The 11,595-nt window shown below is 55.8% G+C and overlaps 1 long non-coding RNA gene across 1 annotated transcript in view; it reads left to right on the top strand.

The window, feature by feature from the left end:
* Positions 1-5,862: 5,862 nt before the first annotated feature.
* Positions 5,863-11,595, top strand: part of LOC117804043 — a 26,650-nt gene continuing 20,917 nt past the window's right edge. The window contains exons 1-2 of the long non-coding RNA XR_004628227.1: positions 5,863-7,940; positions 11,110-11,177. This is a non-coding gene — a long non-coding RNA (uncharacterized LOC117804043). The remainder of the gene's footprint in view (positions 7,941-11,109; positions 11,178-11,595) is intronic.

Here is an 11,595-nt window from a genome sequence, read left to right as displayed (position 1 = left end):
AGGTGGTTCCAACGAGGAGTCAAGTTTGAGAACCAAGGCTCTGGAGCAATGTCCTCGGATAGAGCCTTCCCCTGTCCTGCTCAGCCTGTAACTCACCGCGTTTTCTCATGGATAAGATGTCAGGAGACGTAAAACGTAACACTAACTTAATACGCATTTTCCAGGAGAAAAACACCACCCATGTTGTACGTGAGACGCACCTTTCTCCTAAAACACTACGATCTGGAACAGTATGTGTAAGCATCACGGAAGTGGGACATTTAAATAAATATGAATAATACGAAATAAACATGACAGGTGTATCTGCAAGCCAGAGCCAATACTGGAACGACAAATCAAGACTGAGCATAATGCAAAGGACTGAAACCACGAAGATAGCAACGGGGGAGATTCAACGCGGACATGAGCAGGGGAGTTCTGAAGAGAAAACTCACAAAACACAACACCACGAAGCAACGAGATGTGGGGGCTTAACGGACCGAAATTCCGAATGACTTTGTGCTCTAATAGTAACAGCAGATACCTGAGGCGTGTTTACTGTTAATGAAGCATGTCTGCAAGTGCTATGCCTGTGTGGGTGTCTATGTGCAATAAAAATATATACATCGAACACACACACATGATTCATTTAATTCTTCTGAAGGACGAGGCTCAGGCTTGGAGAGATGAAGTAATCTCCTAAAAATCACACGCTGGGCTTTGAACTCAGGCCATCTGACTCCACAGCCTGCCCTGGAGTCCTTACAAATGTTGCTTAATACCAGTGCTTAGCTTTCTTGAGGGTAAGTGTAAGGTCAGACCTTGCACACGGTCAGGCAGCATCTGGAGCATTAGATCTCACCTCCTCCTCGAGGCGTGATTCTCAAAGGCCATGGACCCCGTTAAGTAAGGCTCCCTCCGGAACATGTCCGTAAGCAAATGCACGCAGTATTTGACCTGCAGTTCACGGCCTCCCCAAGGTAGCCGCGGACCAAGTCCATGACCGCGTTTTACGGGACCATCGCGGAGCTCAAACTCATCCTCCGGGGCCGGCCCGGCTGCTGGAGATCCTGACGCCGGTTCTTAGAAGAAAGGGGGATGGCATTTCTGATGTTCATCACGGAGAGGAAAGGGATGGGGGTGGTAAATTCAGAACTTTTCCCAAAGATTTGCACAGTTATCCTATGAAAGAAAAACAGAGAGAGTCCATGGTGGCCTGGAGGCAGAGCTCACAAGAATCAAAAGGAGAAATTACAGGGAAATTTTCTTGCACCAAAAAGACAAATTTTTCCCCGATCATTTTTGCCTCCAAATGGCTAATTCTAGTTATGAGTGAGAGGAGCTCTCCTAAACCCCAAGTCTTCTAAATCTGAACAGCATCAAGCAGAGGCCTGGTGCAAGCCCTGGGAGTATTACAGGGGATTCCGGTGAAGGCAGCTGGCCTGGGTCCTCTTCGGGGTGCACGTGCTTATCTCTGGGGCCTCTCTTTAGATCACAATTGTAAGCAAAATGATGACAGGGACCATGGCTCTTTTATGCATCCCTATACACCCAGAGCTCAATAAATCACGCAGAAATGGTCAAGCTGAGAAACACCTGTTATGTAGACAGGATGGGGTAGGGGAAGGACATGGGTGCTGGATCCAGGCAACCTGGGATTGAATTCAGCCTTTCAGTGAAGGTCCACTTACGTATCTCGCTGTGCCTTGTTCCTCACTGTACAGTGGGGTCTGGTAATTCTCCCCACCGTATGAGGATTCAATGCAAGAGTCTAAGTGAAGGCCTCAGGATAGAGCCAGGAGCAAACTCTAAAGCTCAATGAGCATTCACTACTATTTTGTTTAGTATCACAAACGTCTACGTGCTTATCCCTCCCTCCCTAGCTCTCAGACTGTCCCCCCAGGGAGAGCAAGCCGTCTGTCCTATTCCTCTTGTTTCCGTAGCTCTGGTGCATGGAGGGTGTTGTACGTGCACGCGATGGATGAAGGCTGAAAAGAAGAGGAACTGCCTTGCTGTTTTCCAAGTTCTTTTCCAATTCAGTTGAAACCTCAGTGTCTGGGATTCTTTCATTTTCTTCTCCCTGAAAATCTGACAGATTCACTTATTTTCATCGTGAATCTTGTTCTCTTAGCTGTCGTGTAGGCTAGCTGGAACATTCACTGCAGGGTCGCTCTACCCATGGGGTCTCGGTCTACAGTGTTAGAACCTGCCCTAATGTCACGGACCCCCGAGAAATGTACACACAGACTCTGGTCTGCAGGGCACAGTTAATTTCCAAGAATGGGTTCTTCCCTTATCGACCGGTTTTATATTAGCTTCCCTGTGTCCCATTGGACGCCAGCCCCTAGAGATAGGGTCGTGTCAGAGAAATGGTCCGTGTTCAATATCAGCTGTGGAATGGGCTTCTGTTTAGACACCGACACTTTGAGCCTCTCGGAAGTGAGTTGGTACGCACTGGTTTTCTTCTGTTTTTGTTTGTTTTTTTGAAGGAGAGAAGGGCTCACCCCCGAGACCTCCTGGCAATCCTTTTTAGTGCTTGGGGTCACATTTCAGGCTGCAGCCAGGCCAGGGCTGGGGTGAAAGGTCATGTCTCCAGGCCCCTTGTGCTCATGGATTTCTGCCCTCGGAACAGTGAGCAGGGCAATGCGACATCCCACGGGGCTGGAGGCCCCAGAGCAGGGGGCCACATTTCACCGGGATGTGGGCTGTAGCCCTTTACCAGCTACATACTTCCCAGTGTTCCCGAGGCCAGGCTGGGCCACGAGGCCAGGGCAGGGCAGGGCACGGAGAGTCCCCTCCGTCTTGAGCTGGGGTGGGAGTGTGGACACCATAAGGAGTGTGGCCTCTAGAACAGGGCTCCTCATCTATGCCTTGTAGCTGTGTGATCGGAAGCTCATTGGTGCAGGGGGACAGGCTGCTTATTCCGGGGCACAGGGATACAACGAGCATAGTCACGGCCCCATGGAGGGGATCTGGATGTCCAGGCATCCCAGAGGCAGGCCCAGGCCTGTGGACCTTAAGCACCCAAGGCGTCTGAGGCTGCTGCTTTTTTTGGGTGAGGGTGGAGGTCAGTTTCCTGCACCTTGGGCTGTGGTCACTGCATCTTCTTCTTGCCACGTCCATGGGAGGGGGCCACATCCATGGGCAGGCGAGATGGAGAGGAGAACGCTGGGACTTCCCAGGCAGGTAGCCCTCACAGGTCAGTCCCTGGTGTGCACGTGTCCTAGATTGAGGGGACCCAGACTGCTCGCTAGACCCGGCGTGGCGAGGAAAGTTCTGGACTCCCTGCCGACACTTGCAAGGGGGTTCCACATGCTCTCACAGCAGCCCTGGTCCTGGCTCCTTCAGAGGCCGGTGGGGGCCTCCTGGCCCCCCGGGGTTTGCTTAACCGTCAGGCCTGAGCTCAACGCAGGGGAGTTCCCAGTTCTTTGAGTCCCTGCCTGCCTCTTCTCTGTGGACAGGGGTGCCCCAGCCCATCTCACTGGGGGAGGCCAGGAGGAAGCAGACTGTCCTCTGTGCTGGCCCCAGGACCCTGGAGGACCCCGCTGTAGGGTGGCAACCTGCGAGCTGTCGAGCTGGGATGGAGGAGAGCCACTGTAGTGTCCACGACCCGACTGTGGACTCACTCTGCCTCCCTCAGCCCCTCCTCTTGTTGTCATGGCAATACCTTCCCCTGAAAATGTTTTCTGGAAAACATGTCGTTTTTGAAAAATGTGCCCAGGAGAGCAATCTCTTGTGTGACCAGGCTTCCGTCCCTCCCACTGCAGCCCAGCGAGGGAGCACAGGACGGGGCACGGGAGGGGAAGCCGTGGCCTGGGGACAGCAGGGATATTTGTCTGCACTGGCCTTGTCGGGGCTTCGGGTCAGTCGGACAGTCGTCCACTTGTGTTTGGAAATTTGACTTGACACGTGCAGCCCCTGGACAGGAGGTCAGCTTCTCCGCGATGGACGGCGCGTCNCGGACAGTCGTCCACTTGTGTTTGGAAATTTGACTTGACACGTGCAGCCCCTGGACAGGAGGTCAGCTTCTCTGCGATGGACGGCGCGTTTGTGTTTCCCGGGGCCACATGTCTTCTGGGGCCTCCGGGCAGTGTCCCTGGTGCCCTTGACTTGCGGTTGCTCCTGGATCTCCTTGTTCCCTGCCAGCCCTGCCTCCTGCAAACCCGGCAGCCAGGACCCTGCCTTCCTCCAGGTCTGTGGCCGTCACAGTGCAGGGCGGCGGCCACACGGGACAGCGCTGCTGAGCACACCAGCAGGCGGACTGGGAACACACGGAACTCGTACTTTCGGTGCTTCTTTTTCCCATTCCAGCTTTTCAGAGGACGAGGAGTGAGGGGTGGGGAAGGGCCACCCAAGAAGCCACACACAGAAACGCAGTCTTCTGGGGAAAGCTGCATCTGTGGGAAAAGCAAGAGAGGCCAAGTGCAAGTGAGAGTGACAAAAGGGAGCCTGTCCCCAAAGGCCGTGGCAGCCGCCGTCTGGTTCGTCTGCACAGAAGCAACAAAACTGGTGTGGCCAAAACATTCAGTGAAAGAGAGTGTCGTTCAGAGCAACTCAGCACCGGGTTCGGGAACGCTGCTCTTCGACAAAATCTACGGAGGCAAAAATAACAATCGCACCCTCAGTGGAGAAGATAAACAGTTGTTTCCAAAATAAACAAGCAGATACGGTTAAGTCTCCTTCTGCTAAAACAACACCCACGAGCGCCCTTTGCAGCCACTGAACAGATGTTTGCATGTTAATCGAGTCCTCGAGCGTCATCTCCAGCCTCCCTGGCCGACCCCGCAGGGCTGCGAGGGCGCAGGACAGGCCGGAGGGGACAATGGCCACTGCACTTTCTGTGTCTCCAGCGCTCTGGCCGACACCTGTACATAACGCCAGAGCCAGGACGCCACGGAGACAGGAGCCGTGCTCCCGGCCAGATGCAGGCCCCGAGACTGCTCTCGGACACGCAGAGGGGGAGCCCTGCTTCCCCAGAGGCCGCCAGTTACCTGGACGTGGAGCCCTGCTGACCGGGAGACCAGCTCAGTGGACGTGTTACTCACAGCGCCAGGGGTGAATGGGGGGATGACGCAATGGGGTCATGTGCGGGGACCCCAACATGCCTGGGATGGCAGGGACCGTGCTGGACCGGACAGAGGGAGCGGACCAACCCGGTGGCCACCCAGAGTGTGTGTGTGCGTGTGTGTGCATACATGCGTGCACACGCGTGCATTTATTTATTGTGGTGACGTACACATAACACCAAGTCTGCCATGTCACCATCCTCAAGCGCAGCAGTCAGGGGTGCTGAGTGCGTTCACGTTGTGGTGCAGTGGTCCCCACCATTCACCTCCAGAACTCCTTCATCCTCCCAAATTGAAACAGTTGCCATGAACCACCAACTCCCCTTCTCCCCTGTCCCTGAGCCCCCAGCCCACACTGTTCTCCTTTCCGTGTCTCCGGACCTGACCCCTCAAGGTGTTTCCTAGGAGAGAAATCATGCCGTGTTTGTCCTTTGGGGTCTGGCTTATTGCTCTGGGAACAGAGTTGGCCCATGCTGTCTGCAGGCGGTAGCCTGTGACTGAGTCTCCTCCCCTTTTGAGGCCAAACAATACTCTCCTAGTGGGCGGACCAATGGGACAGCAGTTTGGTTCCAGCCCGGGTCACGCTCTGGCTCTGCCTCCTCACTGACCGGCAAGACTAAGGGCAGAGCACGGTGGGGACAGCTGGTAGTGAAAGGAGGAGTCCAGTGAGCTGAGACCGGCATGGTGACGAGGAGCCGGGTGGGAGAACCTGGAGGATGAGACTCTCAGGAGGGAGCCGTGGGTTCAGCAGCAGGAGGCAGGAAAGCTGGTCGAGCTCCACCAAGGACACCTGGTGTGGGCGCGCCGNGACACCTGGTGTGGGCGTGCCATGTGCAGAGGCCCGTGCGCTGGGCCGGGGGAGCCTGCAGAGAGGGGCTTATCCCGAGGGAGGTAGGCCGTCTGCCCTGACCACGAGGGAGTGGCAGCATCTATCTGTGTTTCCGATCTCCGGCCACGTAGGGCGAACATTCTGTGCAGAGAGCAGCGGCAGGCCCGTGCGGTCATCCAGAGGGCCGTGGTGGGGCTCGGTGTACGGCCGTGGTGTGGGCGGGGGAGAGGGTGGCGGGGGGCAGGCACCCAGGAGTGGGACTTATGTGCCTCCGGGCTCTTGAGCTGAGAAAGAGAGCAAGACAGGTGGGCTGCAGGTGGGGCATGACCGCCCAGTGGGGTTAGGAATCCAACTTGGGAGGAGGCTACCAGGAGGCAGTGCAGAAGGTACGAGAAAGGCATGGACTGCAGGCGTGGTTTGGCACGAAATCAGCCTGAAGACCGTACGGACGCCATGATGTGGACGGGGCCCCACGCAGACCACGGAGGGGGAGGACGTGAGACGTGGAGGACTGAGGCTGTGACCAGGCTGCTCGAAGAAGCAGCAGGGATGTTGACGCAGCAGAGCGCCCTGAGCGGCCTGGTGGGCCCACGGCCCAGCTCCCGGCGGCCGGGCCATCGCCACCTCAGCCGAACCCCAGGACCTGGGCTCTGGCAGGAGCCAAGTGAGCGTTTTTACTTCAGCCTTTCCAGCCTGTCGTTGGAGCAGGGTTGTCTCATCCTTCAGGAATGTGGCAGGAATTTGCAGACTTCAAGCCATCCTCAAAGAAAAGGCCCTTTGTTAATCGGGAAGCTGGCACCATTTCCAGCCCCTGGCAAGGCGGCCAGCAGGCGGCACCGGCCGTGCAGGTGGGAGAAGGAGGAGTGGAGAGGGGGGAAGGGTGGATGCCTCCCGGACTCCAGGTGGCTCTCGGATCAGGGCTCACGAGTCGCTCCAGACGCGAGGTCGTTCGTTTTCTGAGACCGAGAGTGCCCGGAGCGGGAGCAGTCCGTGCCCCCACACAGGCTCCGGCTCCACCCCTGCGGCCCTGCCAATACTTCGGGTAAACGCGGCCAAGCCTCCCAGCGGAGAAGCATGGCTTCGGAGCCCTGGACTCAGGAGCAGGCCCCACCGCCAAAGACAGCACTTCCTTGGAAATACACTTCCCACCTCAGTTTCCCCCTTGGGAAAAGGCAGGAAGGAAGAACATGGGATTGTGCCAAGCTCTAAATGAGTCAAAATAGATAAACATCTGTTTGTAGAACTGCAAACCACCGTACGATTGTGCCTTTTATCGTAACACGTGCTACAGCCGGGTGACAGTAAATGTAGGACAAGCATCCCGCTCTAGCACCTTAGGGGGGATGCGTCAGCTCACAACTTTAATAAAGTGACTCGCTCTGCAGTCTATGGACGAACGCTTCGTGCCCCCCCAAATTTGTGTGTTGAAGCCCTAACTCCCACGGATTTGGCTGGATTTGGAGGTGGGGTGAAGAAACGAAGGTCAAAGGCAGCCGCTGGGTGGGCCCCGGCACAGCAGCCTTGCTGTCCTTACGAAGGGAGACCTCCAGGAGCGGCTCTGTCCCCGCGTCCCCGAGCGCATGGAGAAGGGGGCCATTCGCGCCCTCACCAGGACCCGAAGCAGCTGGCACCTCGATCGGGGCCCCGCGTGAATCTCAGTGCCCGGCCTGCGGCATTCTGCGGCTACCCAAGCCTGCAATACAACAAGCATTTATAAATAATAAGTCACAGAAAGAGAAGGAAAACCCCAGTTTGAAAATTCAGGTCCACATGAGGCCGTTGGGCCGTGACTGAGGACCGCGGACGAAGTCCCAGGGACCAAGTGAAGACGGCGCACGGCGTCCTGAGCCGCACCAGCACACGTGGTGGCCCCGTCTCGGCTGCCGAGCCAGAGCCGGCCACGTGTGCGGGCTGGCCGCTGCCACCATCCCTCCGGGGCGTCCCCGAGAGGACGAAGGCTGTGTCACCGGCACTGCCACACCCGGTGTCCAGCCAGGCTGTTCTCCCCGGCATCAGAGCAGCCTGCTGTCTTGACCCCATAGGATTTCGCGCGCTCCTGACACACGGTACGTGCTACAGGCGCTGGCTCTCGGGTCCCGGTTCCGTTTCTTGAACTGCTTCTAACGTGATTTCCTTTCAAAACCACGGCGACTCTGCCGTCCTCACCTCGAGGTTGGTTTTGCTGAATTAAATTGTAAACTCCCATTAGGCCGTCCAACGAGCAGACGATAACTGGAGGTACCACATTTGTTTTATGAATTTTCTGCTAGCACAGGTGGGGTGTTTCTCTAAAACTTCATCCCAGCTCTGCATTTCATTTGGGTATTTTTTCAGGATGGTACTTTGCAGTCTCTTTCCCCTTCTGGACAAGGTTATTCAGAGTTTCTGTTACCCCGGGCTGAGCTGAGCCATCGGTCAGCGCTTGTGTTCTAAGTGCACACCTTGCGAGCCTTTCTCTGGCTGTGGGTGTCGGAGTGACCCGTCTCTGTCCCCCAACACAGCCAACCGTCCCAGGGCTAATGCTTGCTCCTGGGACACATGAAAGGAAGGAAGCGGGGGGGGAAAGTCAAACCCTGTATGCAGAAGACATGCCCTCCTCCCTGTATATCAGAGCTCAAAGGGCTAATTGAGAGGCATCAGAGGACGGCTTCAGATCTGCCCTGAGCTTGGTTGGGGCTGGCAAGCGTGAGACAGGCAGATGGAGAAAGCAAGCTGGGGTACAGCCGCTCTGACCTACTTTTGAATTCAGAATGACTTTTGTGTTTGGTGTCATTGAATTTCCATTCCTTCCACTGCACTGAGCAGACGCCCAGAGCAATGGTGAGTTTGGGGCTTCCCCTTGCCTGTCGTGGAGCAGGGGTGCGAGGGGGGCGGGGAGGACACGGCTGGTGCTCTGCCGTCTGCCTCCGAGGTTAGAGAAGCAGTCAAATTGGGAGAGGTAAGTGCCCTGTTCACCCCTCCCTGGATGAGCCCAGTAGTATGTGGTCAGAACACGTTTGCCGAGCAAGGGAAAGGATGTTGTCTTGAGGACATCTCAAGGCAGAGCCCCTGAAACGTGGTTCCCCCACAGGTAACATCTTCGAGCAGCAGCCCATGATGGAGGTGAAGAGAAGACACAAGGTCATGGCTGGCCGCCCAGTGGGCCTGTGGCCGTGGGTAGGGGAGCCAACACCGCCATACCCCCAGGCGTGTTCCTCATTTTCTCTGGGAGGAAGGTTCTGGGGATGGATTGCAGGAGCAGGAGGAGGACGTGGACTTGCATGACGTCAGTGTGGGCCTCCAGGTCCCTGTGGTCTACGGCCTGCCCCTGTAAGGGCCCAGTACGCAGCCGGGTCAGCAGCAGGGTCAGAGGGCACAGTGAGTGCTGCTGGTGTCTGGGAAGATGGCACTTTGCTGACTGCCCCTGCACCTGTCAGATGGTGCATGGGGGCCTGCGGAGAGAAGGAGGAAGTGCACTGCCAGGCCAGGAGTCTCCCTTTCCTGTCCATGGCATGCTGGTCCTCCCAGCACCTGGCACCCCCCACTGATGCTCAGCAAGGGGCAGCCCCACCACTGGGCCCCCAGCCGCCATCGGCACCCCAGCCCCCAGCAGCCCAGGCCAGGCCCGTGCGGAGGGTGCAGGTGAGAGCCGACCCTTTGTGCGGGAAACACGTGTCATCTGGGGCCGTGCAGGTGTCACAAAGGCGAGGCCATCGAGCTCGGGAGCATAGAGCGAGGGTGTGCAAAGCTGCTGGACCTGGGCCTGCCTGGGGAGGGCGGCGCTGGAGGGAGTCCCAGGGGCCTGCATTCAGGAGGCTGCCACCCTGTCCCACCCCAGGCTGGAAAGCACTGGTGAGGAATGAAGCAGCCGTGGCTTTAGGACCGTGTGTGCTGTCAGCGCTGTGGGCTCCCGGCTCTGCCCCCCGAGCCCCGTCAGCGTGTGAGGTCACACACTCCTCTGCATGACGAGGACTCGGTCAACAACGTTGGCAAGTTTTTTAGAAATTTCCTCCAGAATTTGTTTTATTTCAGCTGTGTGGCCAGGGTGAGGCGTCCCAGAGACAAGGCGTCTGTCCTAGTCCATGTCACCCTCGTCCATGGTGGCACGTTTTAAGTCTGAAAGTGGATTTTCCTTCTACAAATAGGCAGAACGTGTTGGGAACGTTTTGGGTAAATAGAGTGAATGATGCTGCTGGATAACACAAACCGGGGGGGAGATCCAGAAGGAAGACCGCTTACGCAGGTGCCTCACAAGCCGCCCTGAGGGCAGGTGCAAACCGGGGGGTGGGGGGAGCCTCCAAGAATGTTCAAACTTCGGTATCCACGAGCTGCTTCCTGGGCAGCTCTTTGGAAGGCAGGCGCGTGCTTGGACATGGAGTTACAAGAGCGGGCTGGGGAAGCCGCGGTCACTGCTGCAGTCAGTGAACACACACCCGGGCAGCGCACTGCAGAATTAACACTCCTCTCTGAAATGTTAATGGAGCCCGCAGCCCGCAGCTGGCCAGCCTACGGGCCCCAGGCGGGTTTGGAAAGAAGTGAATAGGTATGTTTCTGTCTCTGGAAGATTTCCAAGGCAAGACAATGGCTCCTTCACTGGAGATCCTCGAAACTTGGATAGGATTACTCCCTGTCTGATACCAGGAAATTTATTTTTAGATCAGGGAAAAGAGTGTGTGGGAGAAGCCGAGGGAGGGCAGGTGGGTGGGCCGAGCCGTGCTGGGAAATGATTAACAACTGGCTCTAAAATAAGTGTGTGTGTGCGTGTGTGTATGTAAAATAAACCTTTCTGGCAGAAGGAATGTGAAGCACACAATTACAAATAACGATAAACACCCAGTACTCCTTTCTGCGTGTCTGCTGATCCCCCGGTGCTTTCATGATTCCCTCCCAGCCCCGAGGTCTGCCCCTAGCCTGTGGGCGCTGCTCCGCGGGATGTGACAAAGGGACTGCCTCCCTGTGCCCACTTTCCTCAATGAATGCGTCACTATTATATCTGACATATGATCTACTCTTAAATTGTTTCTCACCGTCGCCTTGCACAAACGAAACCTCTCTCAGCTCTCACATTACTGACGTCAGAATTTTCGGGTTTCGTGTAAACTTCTGGCTGCATCAAGGACGTTCAGCTCATCCCTGCCCCTAGTTTAGGGAGACTAGGGATGCCCGTGTGGGTGGCCTGCAAAATGCAGGGACAAATGTGGGACAATCAGAAAGAGATTCACCTTGTCATTCTCTGTCTTGTTCACCTCTCAACAGTTCACTGAAAGAGGGGCGTTCTGCAGTCCACGGAGAAGAGAGATCTCTCTGGGGCCCTGGGAACCAGGGTAAGCCGTTCTCCTGTTTCATAAATGTTCCTATTAGAACCAGCTCCTCTCCCATGTGCTTTAATCTTTCTGTATTAAAGAAAATTCTACAGCACTCAGAATAAGAAAGGAATTTAAATACTTCTCTTTCCACACAACCCGAATTCATCGACTAGCAGACTGTTCCACGTGTTTAGAACACGCATGGTGCACATACAGTTATTTTAAGCTTCTGCCTTTTCTTCCTCTGTAAACACATCATCCTGGTTATAACTGGGAAGTCTCAGGTTACCACAACTTGCTTCTGACTCTTAGTGAGAATTTATTAGTTAGTTACGAAATCTGGTCCCTTGGAACGAGTTGGCATTTGTCACCTTTGTGCTTAAGGATCATGACGACTTGGTGTAAGGAACAACATGTATGCACACACACATGCACA

Source organism: Ailuropoda melanoleuca, chromosome 10 (genome assembly GCF_002007445.2).
Source record: "Ailuropoda melanoleuca isolate Jingjing chromosome 10, ASM200744v2, whole genome shotgun sequence".
NCBI classification, from domain to species: domain Eukaryota; kingdom Metazoa; phylum Chordata; class Mammalia; order Carnivora; family Ursidae; genus Ailuropoda; species Ailuropoda melanoleuca.
Note: the sequence above shows the minus strand (reverse complement) of the source record. Positions and strands in the feature narration are given on the sequence as shown.